Source organism: Myotis lucifugus, unplaced genomic scaffold (genome assembly GCF_000147115.1).
Source record: "Myotis lucifugus unplaced genomic scaffold, Myoluc2.0 scaffold_195, whole genome shotgun sequence".
Lineage (NCBI taxonomy): Eukaryota > Metazoa > Chordata > Mammalia > Chiroptera > Vespertilionidae > Myotis > Myotis lucifugus.
Genome location: NW_005871243.1, coordinates 588,596 through 607,342, shown reverse-complemented (window position 1 = coordinate 607,342; position 18,747 = coordinate 588,596). Strand labels below are relative to the sequence as shown.

The 18,747-nt window shown below is 37.1% G+C and overlaps 1 non-coding gene across 1 annotated transcript; it reads left to right on the top strand.

Moving 5' to 3' along the window:
* Nucleotides 1–11,597: 11,597 nt before the first annotated feature.
* On the top strand, nt 11,598–11,702 carry LOC111827628. Its single transcript, XR_002831260.1, has one exon. It is a non-coding gene; the product is annotated as a U6 spliceosomal RNA (small nuclear RNA).
* The last annotated feature ends 7,045 nt before the right edge of the window (nt 11,703–18,747 follow it).

Sequence of the window (18,747 nt, the reverse complement as noted above, 5' to 3'; positions counted from 1 at the left end):
TACTGAAGGCAGTGCAAAAACTCTAAGGCTTTTTGAGCAGATGGAAGAGACGGAATGAAATGGACGATAGCTATTTTATACAGTAGATGTCAGCGCACTATGTTTTGTCTGCCATCGAGAAAATTCTTCAGAAAAGTCAACCTTTGAAGAAGAGTCGCTAAACCTAACACCTGCTCAATCCCCAGACACAGCACTAAGAAATCTGTACAAATTTAATAGAATCTTGAATTGTGGCCTCTGTCAGCCTTATTCCACCAGAGTTCTTCATCTGAGCTTCAGAACACAGAAAATAATCACAGTGACAACGTTTTAAGTTCTCCTAAGGATGGCACAGACTAGTGCCAGTCTAGAGTCACAGAAGTTCATTCACCAAACAAAATAAATAATCTAGGGCATAAAAGTACAGTTCTCCCAAGAACCACAGCTGGAAAAGTTTGCGAAAGTTAGAAATACTCTTAGAAATACACTTGTCTGACCCTTTACCTATGCATTTATTTATTCACCTGTCAATATTTATAAAACCTCTATTTTGTGTATAGATTCAACTGTATGTAGGTTAAGTAGCAATAGCAGGTGACTTTATTTTTTATTATTATTATTATTTTAAATACATTTTTATTCATTTCAGAGAGGAAGGGAGAGGGAGAGAGAGAGAAATATCAATGATGAGAGAGAATCATTGATTGGTTGTCTCATGCATGCCCCCTACTGGGGATCAGGCCCACAACCTGGGCATATGCCCTTGACCAGAATCGAACCTGGGACCCTTCAGTCCCCAGGCCTATGCTCTTTCCACCGAACCAAACCAGCTAGGGCGTGGGTGACTTTAAATCATTCTGTTTTCACTGGGGAAAGTTTTAAATTTTTCACCACGAGTTAACCTAATCGCCATTGATGTGTAGATGTTTGTGAGGGGGTTACTATTTTCTACAATAGAATAAGAAATTTCTATCAAATACTAATACACTAATATATTCTTTTATGAATGTTGTAATTTATCAAATGATTTTCAGCATATATCAAGATAATCATGTGTATTTACTTCTTTACTTTCTTTTTTGAGTAAATTTGGCATATTAAAAGCGTACTGTTTGGTAACCTTTTAAAATATCTTTTTTACTTATTTCAGAGAGAGGAAGGGAGAGAGAAAGAGAGATAGAAACATCAATGATGAGAGACATTGATCGGCTGCCTCCTGCACACTCCCTTCTAGGGATTGAGTCTGAAACCCAATCATGTGCCCTGACTGGAATTGAACCTTGACCTTCTGGATTATAGGTCGATGCTCAACCACTGAAACACACTGACTGGGCTATTTGGTAAATTTTAACATATGCATATATATATACATACTCTTGAAACAATCATAAACATTTATCTATCTCTCCTGAAAGTTTAATTGTAGCTCTTTGTCACTCCTCCTTCTGACCATAGCAAGTGAAGAGAAAGGGGGTGATTTTAACACAAATCTATCACTAACTCATCAAATAAATGTAAAACATTAAGTCATGTATTAGATTTGAGCAACATGAATAAACATAATTGATGAATAAATCACCACCCCTCGAGACAGTAGAATATATATTTTTCAAGCACACATAAAACATTTACAAAAATTGTTAAAATCTATACCACAAAGCAAATTTCAACAAATTTCAAATGACTGATATACTGAGATTCCCCCTACTGAAAACCAAACCAAGTGAAAAATTGATAACAAAACAACATTAAAAAATCAGAAATAATTTGAAATTAAAACATTCTTCTAAATGAATGAATAAAAGATTAGTGACAAAAAATAGACAATATTTTAAACATTAAATTCAGTGAAAGAAAAATACTATATATGAAAAAAGTTGGAAAAGTTAGTGATGTGCTTATATATTACAAAAGAAAGAAGGTTAAAAATCAGTCATCTACAGAAGATAGAAATAGAACAGCAAATTAAACAGAAAGAAGAAAATAATATGGAATTTGATATTAATAAAATATAGAACAACACTGGAAAAGACCACCAAAACCAAATGATTCTACTCTAAAAGACTACTAAAAGTCATAAACCAGTAGCAAGAGAGATTTTCTTTTACAAAAAGAGACACAAAAAGAGATTGATTGTTGGAAGTAAAGGAAGCATACATGTTAATTCTTCTGACATTAAAACGATACAAAAATGTTATGAATCTTGGCAATGCATTTGAAAATTGACCAATAAATAAATAATTTCTAAGAACTAATGTAAGAAATAAAACAACAACTTACTCTCCAACTACTTAACAGATTCTACAACTGAGTCATTCCAACATGGAAATCTCCATGTTTACATACCTTCAGTAGTAACTTCTACCAACAGGTATAGGAAGTCTTCCTAGGTGACTCCATGAGGACAGCAGAACCCCGATACTCAAAACCTGACAAGGATATTAGAAAAGAAAAGAAATATAGATCAACTTCTCCTATGGATGCAAAACAATATGATCATCTCATAGATACAAAAAGAGTATCTGATACAATTTATCAGCAATTTATGAGAAAAAAAACTCTTTGAAAACCAGGAATAAAAGAGTAGTTTCTTAATTTTATATAGAGTAGCTGTAAATGACCAACAAAAACATTCTTTTGAATGGTCTGTATACCACTGGACTACATCTGAGTTAGTACAAAGAGGCAAGTATAAACATTAAAACATGTGATTTGGAAACAAAGAAAGAAGACTGCCATTAATTGCAAATATAATTTTATATAGAAAATAAAAAAGTCTTTAGATATAGTGTTATAGTTAATAAGTGAATTTAGCAATTTGATGAAAATATAAATACTAATATATTTCAATATTTAATAATGATCATGAAATAAATTTAAAAGATATAATTAGACATGGCATATCAATAGCCAAATACCTAGAAATAAATCTAAAAGAATCTAAGAGGAAAGAATATCTCTGATTCTAGTTAAAAATCTACAACTTTTAAATTTGGGGCGGCGGGGGTGGGGGGGGGCGGGTAATTCTGTTTCTGAATGCAAGTTGAGGGCCTAGCTCAGGCAGATAAGCTCTGCTAGGGGTAGCAGAAATATGTAAATGATTTAACAATTATTGGCACTAACAAAACAAATTAGAAACTTGAGGGAACAAAGACCATGGTCATTTTTATTCAGGGGATATTTCCCGGGTGTGTGGCTGCTTGGGAAGCTGGAGATTTAAGTCAAAACCTGTGTTTCTCAGAAAACAAAGACCTACAGGGCAGAAGTCCTGCATCAAACACAATTTCTGTTTTCTCTCAAGACTGTTCTCTATGTTAATGTTACAAGGATTAAGAGGCTGGAGCCTGAGTTGAAAAGTCTAAGTGATAGAGCACAGTCTCCTACAGTTTGCCTTTCTCTTGCCCCCAAGCTCAAGGAACTGAAACTGACCAGACTCTCAAAATCCTTGTTGGGCTCACCCTGGTTGTGAGTTTAGGCAAACAAACAAACAAACAAACAAACAATAAATACTGATTGGGTTTTTTAAACTATAACCCACCCGACGCGTTCATTTTAAATTGGGTGAATGTTGTCATCTTTTCCAACTCTTTTCCTAACAAAAGGAAAGAGGACTTTCATTGATTGAATACAGCAATCTACAGCCTCAATGACTCTCTTATTACAATGTCTGGCATTAAATTAAAAATTACTAGATATTGCCAGGCCTGTGTGGTTCAGTTGGTTGAGAATCTGACCATGCACAAAGAGGTCGCATTCCTGGTCAGGGCACATGCCTTGGTTGTAGGCTCAGTCCCCAATAAGGGGCGCACAAGAGGCAGCCAATTGATATTTCTAATAGATGTTTCTATCTCTCCCTCTCCCTTCCTCTCTCTCTAAAAACCAATAAAAACATATTAAAAAAATTACTAGACATGAAAAAAGGGAATAAACTAATAATATACCTAGGGCAATTTAAAATATGATCATTATATTAAAGAAAATTTAGGGAAAAATAGATAACATGAATAAATGTCAACATAGAATTGAGACATCAAATGGGCATTCCAAATATGAAAAATGCCATATCCACGCTGAGAAATATATTTAAAAATAGACAGGTCACAGTAGAAGGCAATATTAGGAAAGCTGAAGATAGTTCAATGGGCAAATGGAAATAGAAGAAAAAGAATGCAAAAGGAGATCAGAACTCAAATATTTATATATCACATTTTACATAATGAAGACTTCTTTTCCACTTCTTACTAAAACAAATAATAAGGATAATAATAAGTTTCTTAAAACTTATTATTTAGGCAAGTCTATTATTAGATCTTGGATTTGTTACCAGTAAATGAATCCCCTCCTTATTGTTATGAAATTTGTACATTTAAAATTTACCTATTTTTTTCACACAAAATGATGCATTTCTGTTGTAAAATTTTACATTTATCCATATATTTACTATCTTCTTTGCTTAATAATCCTTTTATCTGAGATATACATTTTTAGATAGTTCATCAATGAGAGTCTTTAAATAGCAAACATGTTTTGTTTTTTAAAATGTCATAATTTTATCCCCAACCTGAGGTTAAATATATATCCAGATTGGGTTATTTCCTGTCCATATTTTGATATTGTTAGACTGATTTCTACCTCCTTTTGTTTTTGAGAAGCCAGGTCTCAGTTTATTGTTTTTTCTAAAATCTATTTTTTTCTCTGGCTACTTATAGTTCCTGTTGTTTTTGTCTTTTATACTTAAATTATGATATATGGGTCAGGTATTTTCACTGTTTTATTTTATTCCAATTTTTAATGTAGGGGTTTCTTTGGTTATCCTAAATCTGATGATTTCATCTCATAAATTTTGGAAAATCCTCATTTTTTTTTTTCAAATATTAACTTTTTCCATTTCAGGTTTTCTCTTTAGATCTCCACTTTTCTCTGTTTGAGATTTTCCATTCAACAGTGTCACTTAGCATTTTTCATATATTTTCCTTCTCTTTATATATCTGTAGTTTGCTGCATTATCGGATATATCATCACTTTTCTACTTCTCTGTTTTAGTGTGTTTATTATGCTATTTAAATTGTCCAATGATTTCCCAATTATGTAAATATTATGTATATAAAAATTACAACTATATATATAATTGTTAGAAGGTCTATTCTGGTCTTATAAATACACTTGTTAATTTGATAGTTACTTATTATTTCTTCATAATATAATGCAATCTTTAAATAGTCATACTAATACTAGTATGTTTAAATAAATATTTCTGTCTGCTGTCTTAATGTATCTGATCTAACTGCTTTATTCTGTTTTTTCCTTTCACCATAATCTCTGTTCATAGTGGCTTTTTTGTATACTGGATTTTTAGAATTTATTATTTTTTGTTTTGCTACTGAGAAGTTCACATTTTTTGAAACACCATCTGTAAAACATCTTTGATTCCTGGGGTTAAATTATGTTTCACCAGAGAATATTTTTATTCCTCTACTCTTAACTTAGAGGCATTTAAGCGATGGGGAATCACCTTAAACTAAATTGTTTGTCTTTGAGTGAGTTTTAATCACACAGATATATGAATTTGTCTAAACTTATACGAGATCGGGCTTTTTAAAAGCAATTCTCAAAGTAATTGAGTATGTGCATGGGTGAATAAATACATACATATACACAGAATTTCTACATATGTTTTTCTTACTTTACCTTCCTTTCAAAGTCAAGGATGAGACACACAGCTATTTTGTTGATCTGTCTCTGCATTCTTTTTCTTTTTCTTTACCATTGGTTTTGGCTTTCATAAATGCAAACTTAGTATTGGGGTCTTGTATCAAACCCACCTGCATTGCACACATTTCAGGTTCTCTCTCCCGTCCACCACAAAAGCAGACTTCAATATTTAGCTATCAGTCACCAGAGATACTCAGATGCTCCAGGGAATATCTTGTAATCAAATCTAAGTATTGTTCTACATTTGCTTTTATTCTCAATCTCTAGCCTCTCAAGATTGTCTTATTTCATGCTAGATAACATATTTTATCTAGGACAATTTAGGACATATGCCTGCATGTATGTGGGCATATGCCTCCTTTACAAAATTATACATTTTAGGTATTCTGCATCAAGCTGGGCTTTCTGGTCCTCCGGGCCACCATATTACTAGAACTGAAAATCAAGTTTTATTCCTCTAAAAGTCATACCTGTCAAAACCAGAGACTAACATATAATTTGAAAATACAGAGAGAAAAACTACCCCACAACAACTTCTATTTCTGAGTTGCACACTCTCCCTTTACACATACAAAACTATAGTTTAAATGAGTACTTAATTACACACTGGTAAAGTTGCTGGATAATTTGGCAGACATTCTACTTTTAGAAGCACTCCCCATAGATTTATATATCACATTTTACATAATGAAGACTTCTTTTCCACTTCTTACTAAAGCAAAGTAATAATAAGGATAATAATAAGTTTCTTAAAAGAAGGATGGGGGTATATCAGGAAGGTTTAGTGAGCTGAGACAAGGAACAAGTCAAGGGTGTTACAAGTTAAAGGATGGGTGGTGCATATGCTTCAGATACAAGGTAAAAGACTTAAGATGTGGTAGCCCCCATGGATCCTGAGTATATTATTGTTTTAAAAAATCCCAGACTCTCTGTATTATTGGGGGAAAGGCTCACAATTTACACATAGGACTGAACTCAACAGCCTTTCCTCTGGCTTGCTCCCATGCGGAGTTTCATGTATGGCTGTGCTCAACTTCTCAATCTCTGAATCTATAATAATAAAAGTGTAGTCTGCTAATTAGTCTGGATGACCTTCCAGACGAAGCCAAGGCTGCGAGGGCCAAGGCAGAGGCAGCCATCACAGCTACGAGGACCCAGCCGCTTTGCACGAATTTTGTGCATCGGGCCTCTAGTTAAGACATAATTTTAGACCATTGTTGGAGAAACTGCCTGAGCACATGGGCAATGCTTCTTATTTTTCCAGTTGTTTGAAGTGAAATCACTAGAAAAGCAGAACCTCATGCTTCCAAGCCTACTTTCTGTTTGGTTTCTGTTTCTGAGAATGCTGACTTGCGTAAGAAAGCCTAATTAGTCAGTTCATCAGCATATGCTAATCTGATTAATTCTGCCTGCATGTATGTGGCCATATGCCTCCTTTACAAAATTATCTCCCATGAAAGATTCAGGCAACTTGGAGAATATATTTCCTTTGCATTGGTTATAGAAGAAGTGTCTGTCATTTCTGAGCCTTTAAGAAGACTGATGGTTTCTGTCATGATCTCTTTGAGACCTGAGCCACCATGTGAAATGCCCCCATTATCCTGCTGCAGAGATAATATAATGAATCCCTATAACTCCCTTGACAGAGAGACAGTACCCCTGAGATCAGTCCAGAGGATGGCAGCCATATGCATGAAGCTCTAGACACTCTAGACAAACTCAGCCTCCAGTTAAATAGCACTGAGTAACTCAGGTTGATAACACTTGGAGCAGAAGCACTGCTCATCTGAGCCCTGCCCAAATTCCTAACCCACAAAATTATGTAACCTAATAAAATTGTTATTTGAAAGTAGCTGTTTTAAATGTAAAAAATACATGGAACACTTGTTTAAGCAGAACATATCAACTTTGCCAATAGTTGGAAAATATAATTATTTTTTGGAAATTTAACTTTTCTCAGCAAATCTACTGTTCAGGAGTGAACTAGAAAATTGGACATTTGGAGAAAGCCAACTTCTGAGATGAGCAGATTTCAGTCAAACAGCAGAAGATGAGACCTTGAATAAGATGATGATTAATCACATGTATTCAGTTTTTCAAGCCAATGGTTGTCACTGGGGAAATAACCTGGCAGAATCAGAGCCACATTATGAAACCCATCCCTAACGGGCATAGATAGGGTTGGGTCATGTATGTGTTGGCAAAAGCAATGCAACAACCTCCCCCTAGTGTAACCACAGTCCTAATCATCTTAGCATTTAGAGATCTGGACTCAAGGAATTTCATTTGAGACACCATGAATCTTTAAATTACAATGCTCTGTATAATAATATGAGTTGCTATTAGTTCTCGGTTACCAGGACTGGGGTAAGATGCAAGAACACCTGCACAGTTAATAGGTCAGAAAACATTGCACCTCTTACTAAGCTAATGTTGCTCAACTCAAAACCTACCCACCCTCTAGAGTTCTCTCTAATGCTGGGGCTGGGAATCTAAATTATATTTCTCATTTGAAGCTGCCTTCCTGCTACTTGTGCCAGTAAGGGGACTGGGCAGAAGAAACAGAGATTAGCTCCTTCTTGGTTGACTTATGGTTCCTGTAAGTGGTGCATCAGCAATAGCTCTTCAAACCGGAAGCAGCAGCAGAGTTCAAATAGCAGTTAGATCCAGGTTTTAGCTTTCATCAGGCCTCTAAAATCCATGTTCCCAGAGATACCAGGTCAGAGCTATCTGTTTCCTTTTCCCTCTCTCTCTACCTCCTCATTCTCTGCTATGTGTGTGGGCCTGTAAAGCCACTGAGATTCTGTATTGTTTGTTTCAGCAGCCAGCATGACTTCTCGTTATTAATACCAGAACCGGAATGACATTGTGAAAACAAACATTTCTCAATATTCAGCGTTGAAAACAAACATTTCTCAATATTCAGCGTTGGCCTAGTGATTGAATGGAGGGTGACGAGACGACACATACAACAATCTGAATAGCTCCTTACCCATGTCATTCAAATTCAAAATATTTGATAAAACTCTTATCTGCAATAATTTGTAAGACTGAACAACTGATTACTGAGCTGGGGAAAAGAGTCGAAAAAGGTGATTTTAATATGTGTTGGTTGCTATTGAATTTGTTTAGCAACCAAGAAATTAGACAGTGTAGAAGTATAAATAGAAGGATAAAGAGAGACCACCTAGGCAGGGCCTGACATAATCTATCAGCGAAGATACAGCTGAGGGGAGAGACTGCTGATACACTCTTAGTCACCCTCCTCCACAGTGTTTTGCTCTTGTGTTAACACCCTTTATCTACATTCATAAAACAAGGTATTAGCACCATACATCGTCAAAGAGAGTATCTCATTTTATCCAATATAATATCAGGAAACGTATTAGCAAATGCCATACTTAATCAAGTACAGCTCTATGACGACCAGTCTAGTACTTCTGTTAAAGAAAAAAAAAACATGTACTTAGCCAGGCATAGTTTAGATTTCCTCAGATGTTCTCCTCTTCTTGTCCCACACATCTGCTAAGGGCCATTTTACCTTTTCCCATGAATTTAATGACCAACCATTTCCTGACTGCTACCAAAAGTGTATGTGTTGGTCCAGAAGCCATTTCTGAGCTTCATCCATATTTCCAAAGGCCTCCTAGACAATCCTATTTGGATGTGTGTACGTTCCACAGACAGCACAGACAAAAATAAAACTTCTATCTTTCCTTCAAACCTCCTCCTGGGACCCCTTATCTTACTTAACACATTGACCATTCACCTTGTTTCCCCAGATAACAATGTTATAGTTATATGGGTCCTATTTTTCCCTTATCTGTACAACCAAATGATCTTTAATCCATGTTTAGGCTACTCTTCTGGAAAATGTTTTCGTTTTTGTATCCTACTTACCATTCCCACAAACCCTATTATCACCTATATCTCCTCACTCACATCTTTTTTTTTAAATATATTTTTTATTGATTTCAGAGAGGGAGGTAGAGGGAGAGAGAAATAGAAGCATCAATGATGAGAGAGAATCATTGATCAGCTGCCTCCTGCACACCACCTACCGGGAATGGAGCCTGCAACCCCAGCACATGCCCTTGACTGGAATCGAACCCAGGATCCTTTAGTCCACAGGCTGATGCTCTATCCACTGAGCCAAACAAGCCAGGGCCTCACTTACATCTTAACATGCGTTTTTTCTCCACTTTCCAGCCTCTTTCTCACCAGCATCAGAATCATGTGGAACTAGAAACTCAAATTCTCAGGCACTATTCTAGTTTTACTAGATCAGCAACTTTGTGGATACAATGACTGGTGATTCTGACGCACATTCAAGTGTGAGAACCCCTGCTATACATGAAAGATGATTTCAAGTATTTTCTTCCACTCACACATTATATTTAATGCCAATAATCCTATTTCCAGTAAAGCCTCTGAGTGCACTAGAGCCATAACGCTATATAGAAAATCTGGAATGCTCTCTTTATCTTAATCATTGCCTATATATTTGAAGTAAATCCAATTTTATCTTTGGCTCTTTATTATTACTAACAAATTTCTGGCAAACACCAGCATCTGAATCAACTTCCAAGTGCATCCTGACACCAAAGTTAATAACAAGGTATCTACTCCAGCAATAAGCACACTATGGCCCATAGGCCAAATCCAGCCCAACCCCTGTCTCTGTAAATAAAATATTATTGCAACACAGTCATGCATATTTACATTTGTATTGTCTTTGATTGCTTTTGCATTACAGTGGAAGAGTTGAACAGTTGCAACAGAGACCATATGGCCTGCAAAGCCTAAAGTATTTACTATCTGGCCTTTTATAGAAAAAGTTTGCTCACTCTTGATTGACCTTATCACTGTGTATTCATTCAACATAGATTTATTAAATACATGCTATTAATCAAGTACTGATTCAGACACTGAGGATATAAAGGTCAACCAAAGATACAGGCCCTGGCAGTCGTGGGACATATATTTGAATGGCTGCTGATGGTGGCTGACAATAAACAAGCACACAGGTAAATAATTAATAACATAATTTCAGAAGGTGATTTGTGCTGTGAAGAAAATAAAGTGGATGCAATGATAGAGAGTGACTGTCAAGAGGCGGCACCACTGGGTTAGGTTTCAGGAAGGCCCCTCCAAGGAGTTGGTGTTAATCTATGACCTCAATGAAAATGATAAAATGATAAAAAGAACAAGATGTGCAAAGTTTTGGGGGAGGAAGTGACCTTGATTTGCCCTAAGAATGTAAAGAAGGCCAGTGTGGCTGGAGCAAAGTAAGTGCTGGAAAGATACGAGGTCCTGGCTAAATGTTGGTGAGACTTATGATCAATGACAAATTGTATTCTTTCATTTTCACGGTGTCGCATAGAAGGAAGTAATATTGATTAAAGGTTGCTTACTATTCTTTTGTGTTAATGATTTATGTTGGTTGCAGTGCAAGCATAAATGATTTTTACATCAATAGTGAGAAAATTAAGAACTTCTGATTAAAATGAAGAAGAAAAAAAAAGAGCAAGATTTATGTCCCCTTTCGATGCAAGGTTGAAATATTGCTCCTTACTCATCTCCACCTTGATTAGGTTGTTTAAAGTGGCAGAGTTAAGCCAGAACTTAAAATCTTCCTTTCCCCCAAACCTAGAGACGTGAACAAATACAGAACCAAACCAAACCCTCCAAAACACAAAGACTATCAGTGATCAAGCAATGTCAAGAGTTGATGACCTGAAGAGGAGCAAGAAATAAGTTTTAAAAATAAATACAAATCCCTTTCTGTATTTTTAAAGGAGAAAACGTTAGACACAGGTGAATAGTTGGGGGATGGTTTGTTGAGAAGAGGAAAATATATTAATAAAACACTGAACATTCTCATTAAGAAACAGCAACTAATATGTGCCTGCTTTGGCAGGACATATACTAAAATTGGAAAGATACAGAGAAGATGAACATGGCTCCTGGGTACGGATGATAGATAAATTCACGAAGAATTCCCTATTCTTAAAAATGGGCAAAGGACTTGAATAGACATTTCTCCAAAGATAACACGCAAATGATCAACAAACATATGAAAAGGTGCTCAAAGATTACTAATCATTAGGGAGATGCAAATCAAAATTACAATGAAGTATCACCTCTCACCTATTCGGTTAGCTACTATAAAACATTATACTGAGCGCCCAGGAAATAAAAAGTATTGGTGAAGATGCAAAGAAATTGCAACCCTTGTGTATCGTTGGTGGGAATAAAAGATGATGCAACTGCTATGGCAAAACCTATGGAGTTCCTAAAAAATTAATATAGAACTACCATAGAAGTCATCAATTCCACTTCTATATCCAAAAGAATTAAAAGATTAAGATTGAAAACAAATTGTTCACCCATGTTCTGAGTAACACTATTCACACTAGCTATGAGGTTGCAACAACCCAAGTGTTCATCATGGATGAATGAAGAAAATGTAGTATATACATACAATATAATATTATTCAGCCTTATAAAGGGAGGAGAGTCTGTTACATGCTCCAATATAAATTAATATTGAGGACATTATACTAAGTGAAACAATCCAGTCACAAAAAGGCAAATACTATATGGTTCTACTTATATTCACAAACAAAGTAGAAGGGTGGTTGCCAGGGACTTAGGGGAGGGACAAACAGGGATTTGTTTTATTTTTTTTCAATTACAGTTGACATACTATATTATATGAGATTCGGGTATACAACATAGTGATTAAACACTTATTTACCTTAGAAAGTAATCACTCCGATAAGTCTAGTACCTGACACCTCACAGTTATCAGAATACTATTGACTATATTCTTTATGCTTTACTTTGCTTACTATATATAGGCTGTTGGTTTTAAAGAAAGAAAACATGGGCCCTAGACAGTTTTGCTCAGTGGGTAGAGCACTGGCCTGCAAACTGAAGGGTCCCAGGTTTGATTCCAGTCAAGGGCACATACCATGGTTGCAGGCTCCTCCCCGACCTGGGACCTGGTCAGAGCGCCTGCAGGAGGCAACCAATCAATGTGTTTCTCTCACATTGATATTTCTCTCTGTATTCCCTTCTCTCTTCCACTCTCTCTAAAAATCAATGGAAAAATATCATCAGGTGAGGATTTTTAAAAAAGAAAGAAAATATGGGAATGGATGGTGATAATGACTGAGGTACTTGGTCAAATTCAAAGAGACAGAAAGTAGAATAGTCAGTGCCAGGGGCTGTTGGGAGGAGAAAATGGTGCGTTATTGTTTAATAGTTTTAAAGAAAGAAAAAGTCATGGGAATGGTTGCACAATAACGGTAACATACTTAATGCTGCCGAACTGTAAACTTAGAAATGGTTAAGATGGTCAATTTTGTTATGCCTTTTTTTGCCACAATAAAAAATTAAAGTATCGACAACTTGTAGAGAGGAAGTGGTTATGATGTCACAGATCAGAACAGAGCTTGCTGGGACATTGCAGGTAGGGTGGAAGAGGTAGGTATTGTTGACTTGTTAAGATCACATGAAAATGTCATACAGACTTAAAGGATTTATTGCTCCTCAGCTGGATGAAGAGATGAAGAACATAGAAAATCTTGCCCTTTGCAAACTGCTCAGATGGAGAAAGACTAATTAAAAAATGGTTTCCCTGACTTTTAAGAAAGGGCACATTGCTATCTGCTCCTACACAGATTCTTCCTTCCCCCTTTTCAAGTGTGCTGAGAGCCAGCAGCTTGAAATTAGCACAAGGTGGCCACACAGCAACTTATGATTTGAATTTACATGTAAGTTCATTTATTTTCTGATTTGAATCTGGATGACCAGTAGCACTTTAAACGTAAGTAAACTGCGGGTCCAGAGATTGAAGATGCACCCGTGGTAGGAGTCACCAGTGGAGGAACTGAATAACTGCCTAGCCCTGTCAGGGTGTTCAACTTGATTCCCTGGTACTCCTAACACGATGGTTCTTTTCTATAAATTTTATTAGAATTAACCTTCTTCATGAATCTACGTGTGCTGTGGAAATGCAGAGAACGAAAGACAGCAATTGATGGGAAGCAGCTATTCGTAAATACACTGAAACCGTTTCCTTTCCACATGGTTCACCCAGACAGTTCATTTCTTACTGCCTTCCTCTGCATTGGCTGTAGTCAAAGGCTTCATAAATGGTGATGCTGCAGTAGCCAAAGCCTGCCTTGGATACAAGATGTGTTTTCGTTACCTCGTTCTGCCAAGTACATGGGCACGGGCAAGATGCAGTCAGTGCAATAGGTTTCCTCATCTGTAAAATGATGCTAAGGTAGCTCATGGAATACAGTTCCAGCAGTTAAACGGAAAAGCATATGTGCAAGCACTCTCAACAGTGAAACACTGTCCAAATGTAGGCTATAACTGTCATCTAAGTCCCCATAAATCTGCGAGAAAGGACTTTAACCAAGAGTCAGAGAACACAATGAACACTTTTCAAAAGACACCACACAGAGGGGTTTTCAATGCATTGTCTATTGAAATAAAACATTCAGAGATTAAACCCTGAGGATATTCTTTTACTAATTTATATTGAGAAGAGTAGGGGGATAAGAGAACTTTTCTTACCCAGAATATTCAGTGTTCTAGGTCTTAAATTCCTATCAAGAAAATATTTCTTTCCTTCTTTTATGCATAAGAAATTATAATTTAGAATCATAGGCTTCCATAGTTGACTCTATACATATTGTATTTATCTATAACAATTAAATAATGAAAGTCTTAATTCCAAGAGATTCGGTATTACTTAATCTGGAAGATCAGGGGCCACATCTGGATTGTATCACTTCTGAAGTATTTATAATCTTATTTTTATATCTATTATAGTGTGGAGCAATTTGTTCCTATCTTAGTTTGGGTTCTCTGCAAACAGCACCTGAAACACGGATTTGGTTGCAGTGAATGTATTGGGAGGGGACTGCAGAAAGCAGAGTGAAGAAGGTAGTGCTATCCATGGGATGTCCTCTGTATCCCTACCTGTTGCTGGTGGAAATGGAGCTCTTGGGGTGAAATGGGAATAAGAATTTCCTGACACCCCGCCCCCCAAGGAGGATGAGGTATTGTGGAAAGCTTTATTGATGATATAACATTAAGGGCGCTCCCCACCAAAGTCCCATTTCCCTCCATCTAGCCATGGGTCAAGTCCCATTTTGTCTTCAGCAGGGCTACGATCCAAGCCACTACTGAGAGTTTCTGCTCCAGATGAAAGTCCAGTCCAGTCCAGTCCAGCGCCGCTAGGTTAGCTTGTGTTTCTAGCTGTAGTCCATTGCATGTGGGGTCTTCTAGGGCCACATGGCAGGTTGGTATTGGCTATGGAGCAAGTGAGTACAAGGAAGCAGAAATGAAGCAAGAGGAACAAGAGAGAGACAGCTTCTTTGTCAGGGGATGCTAACTAGGAGCTTAACTAATGAATCCTGCAGGATTTCAGCCCTTGCCTTGGCTCTGCCTTCCTAGCCAATGCATGGTTCCCCAGGCTAGACTGACAGGCAAGCACCTTCCCGAAGTCACCCTGACCTCACTGTGCATGAGGCCATGTTCCCCTTTGCTGGACCCCTTACCCCAGTGATTTTAGGGAATGAACCAGTGGTTTCCTATGGAGCATGAAGTTGCCCAGATGACCATGCTTCTAATGTCTGGTTTCCCCTTTGCTCTTTTTCCTGTCATTATTTTTCCTGTCATTAATATTAACCAGCAAACTATGATGGTAAGAGTAGGAAAATGAAACAGGAAGGGAAGAAGGCAATGATGGCTTCTCTGGTGGACAACTGAAGCTTCTTCACCCTGGGGATTGCCCAAGGAACCACATAGAATGCGTCTCAGAATGAATGCGTCTCAGAATGACCCCTCCAGAGCCAGGATAGCCAAGGCATTTATCCGTTGACTCCCCATTGGTTGAGGATTGCTCCCAAACTGCAACTCTTGCAAGCTGAGTGGCATTCTAAGGCTTTGGGGACAACCTGAAAGGTAGGAATGCAAAGTCACTGTAGCATGCATTTGTGGGGAGGTGCTGACAGAGTGCACCAGATGCAAGTAAGCTGACTGACTGTGGCACAGGCACACAATCAAAAAATGTCTCCCGCTTTATTGGTTGCTATGAGGACTAAGTGAATTGATATGGATGTACTGAAAATGATACTAGGCACATTACAAAAAACATAAACGGCAGCTGGGGGTTTCAGTAGACTGAGAGATTTGCTTACAGACACTACTAATTGGTAGAAGTTTGGCTCTGGCACCCTGATGCTTATTCTTTTCTTTCCTAGGGCTTCTCTCCTGTTCTCTATTGCTAAGTGCATCTTTCCATGCTTTGCACTGCTATGTCTCTTTGCGAACTGGATCACTTTTCCCTTCCCATTAGCATTTTATAAAATGTATTATCTCAGTTGTGTTGTCTTGTTTAAATGGCAACCCATTTGAAAAACAAGATCAAGTGCTTCATTCAACTTTGCATAACTCTGAGGACCTAGAATGATTTTGTGTATAAGAAGATGCTTAATAAATAGTACGGGTTTCAACATGGGGTTATAAAGCATTGAATGTCTGTCTGTTGCCCTCACCACTGAGTTTTGCCAGTGTTTAAAACACCTGGCCTTATTATGTCAATGAAAATTTAAATTCATAGCTCCCATTAGCATTGCAAACAATTTCTAGCCTAGTTTCCTTGGATATTAATGGAAGTTCAGATCTTTTAATGAGCTTAAAAAGAGAAGAATTTTAGTATTAACATAAACTAGTGCCCCTCCCTTTGCCTAGGGCTAGAGAGAAGAGTCACCAATAGCAACTGGTCAAATAACTTCAAACTTACTTAATTTTAAGAAAAGCCTTGATCTACTACATAAACAACAAATGCACTGTCATGTTGATGTATTTCAATGACAAATTTAATTTCTTAGATACAACTTTCTTTTAAAAAAATATATATTTTTTTATTGATCTCAGAGAGAGGAAGGGAGAGGGAGCGACATAAACATCAATAATGAGAGAAAATCATTGACCGGCCACCGTCTACACTGGGGACCAAGCCCCCAACCAAGGCATGTGCCCAGACTAGGAATGGAACCTCGCCCTCCTGGCTCAGAGGTTGATGCTCAACTACTGAGCCATGCCGGCCAGGCAGATACAACTTTCTTTTGGTCTCCTTCTACCTCGCTGATAGATCCTTCTAATTCATTTTTCTGTTTTCTCCTTATTTCATTGGTTTTTAAATTAGTGAACAACATCAGGGCTCAATCTTTGGACAGATTCTCCTGTTCATCAATCTATATCAGTCGTTCTCAACCTTCCTAATGCCGCGACCCTTTAATACAGTTCCTCATGTTGTGGTGACCCCCAATTTCATTGTTACAAATTGAACATAATTAAAGCATAGTGATTAATCACAAAAACAATATGTAATTATATATGTGTTTTCCGATGGTCTTAGGCGACCCCTGTGAAAGGGTCGTTCGACCCCCAAAGGGGTCACGACCCACAGGTTGAGAACCACTGATCTATATACTTACCTCCAGCCCAATCCTCTCTCCTGAACTTCAGGAGCATGGAACTAATTATGTTCTCAATATCTCATTTAATGGTGTGATATAAAGATAAAAAGAAAAGGAGGAAGAAGAAGAAAGAGAAGAAGAAGAAGAAGAAGAAGAAGAAGAAGAAGAAGAAGAAGAAGAAGAAGAAGAAGAACAACAACAACAACAACAACAACAACAACAAGGAGCAAGCTACCAAGTCTTCCCTGCTTTGCATACCTCTTTGCAATGTGACCTTGATGATCCATTAAGAGGCTGATCTTTAAAAGCAGTATACTAAGTGAAAGAAGCCAGTCACAAAAGGTTATTTGTTGTAGGACTCCATTTATATGAAGTAATGGAGAATAGTTGTAACGCACAAAATATCACTGAATAGTTCACAATGAAATGTTCCAAATGGTGTAAGTTTCACCTCAATGAAAAACACATTGCTTCAATGGGTTCCCATGTCACTCAGAGCAACAGTCAAAATCCTCACGAACGTCCATGTGCCCAGTGGGCCCAGCCTCCACTTGCAAGTCCTCCTCTTGCTCTCCCTCTCCTGTCACCTCAGTTTCTGTGCCATTTGTCAAACATTCCTTGGACTCACTTCTCTTACAATTTATGCAATTCTTGATTTCTTCTGTCTGCATTGCTTTCCCCTCAGATATTAACCTGGCTCACTCTCCACTAATTTCAGCTATTTCGATAGTATAAACGACTTTTTCTTTAATTTTGTTTTTTTCTGGTCTATTGAGTCTGTATAGAAGGAAGAGCTTAATATGCATAATGTCACAATGTTGATAACATCGTGTTCCATTTAGATAATTTCCCCTGATCCTAAGTAGGTGCATAATAATCTAAGCTGCCAAACCTCTCAAGAGAAAAAAATATGAGACCTCCAAAGACAAACATCCACAAATTGAAGATAAAGGTCCCAAAGGAAGGCTTCTTTTCTCATATATGCTAATAATGTCATAGATGCTTGGGACATGTGTTGTTATGGTGATGGAAGGGAGAACTGGGACAGGACTGTGAAATATTGCATGGAGTAATTCAGTTTTGTTTTACTTAGTTTTGAGGAAGGTTATAGACATTCTAGATCCTTTATACATTATACTGTCAGACATCATGGCATCATTGACATTTTCTTGATCCACATGAGATTTGGTTTTCTGTAGGTTACTCGAGAAATGCAGAAGAGCTGCTGAAAATAAGCATGCCCCCCCGAAGGATGTTACATAAAATGTTTCTCTTGAAATAATCCAAAGACAAGTAAAGATTTAATATGTACTCCCCAGTCCATAGTAAGAGGAGTCTAACTGGAATATAACCTGGGGGTGGGGGAGAAGCTGGAAATTGGTTCGAGTTGCAATAGAGAATATCATCTAATTTATAAGCAGTAATGATCCAAGTCTACCTTAGTCTCTAGATCTCAATACCCATATTGATAATTTTACATGCCTTTCTCTCCATTTTAACCTCTGTCCTTATACGAATAAAGATACTACATAAATTCCCAAAGATATTT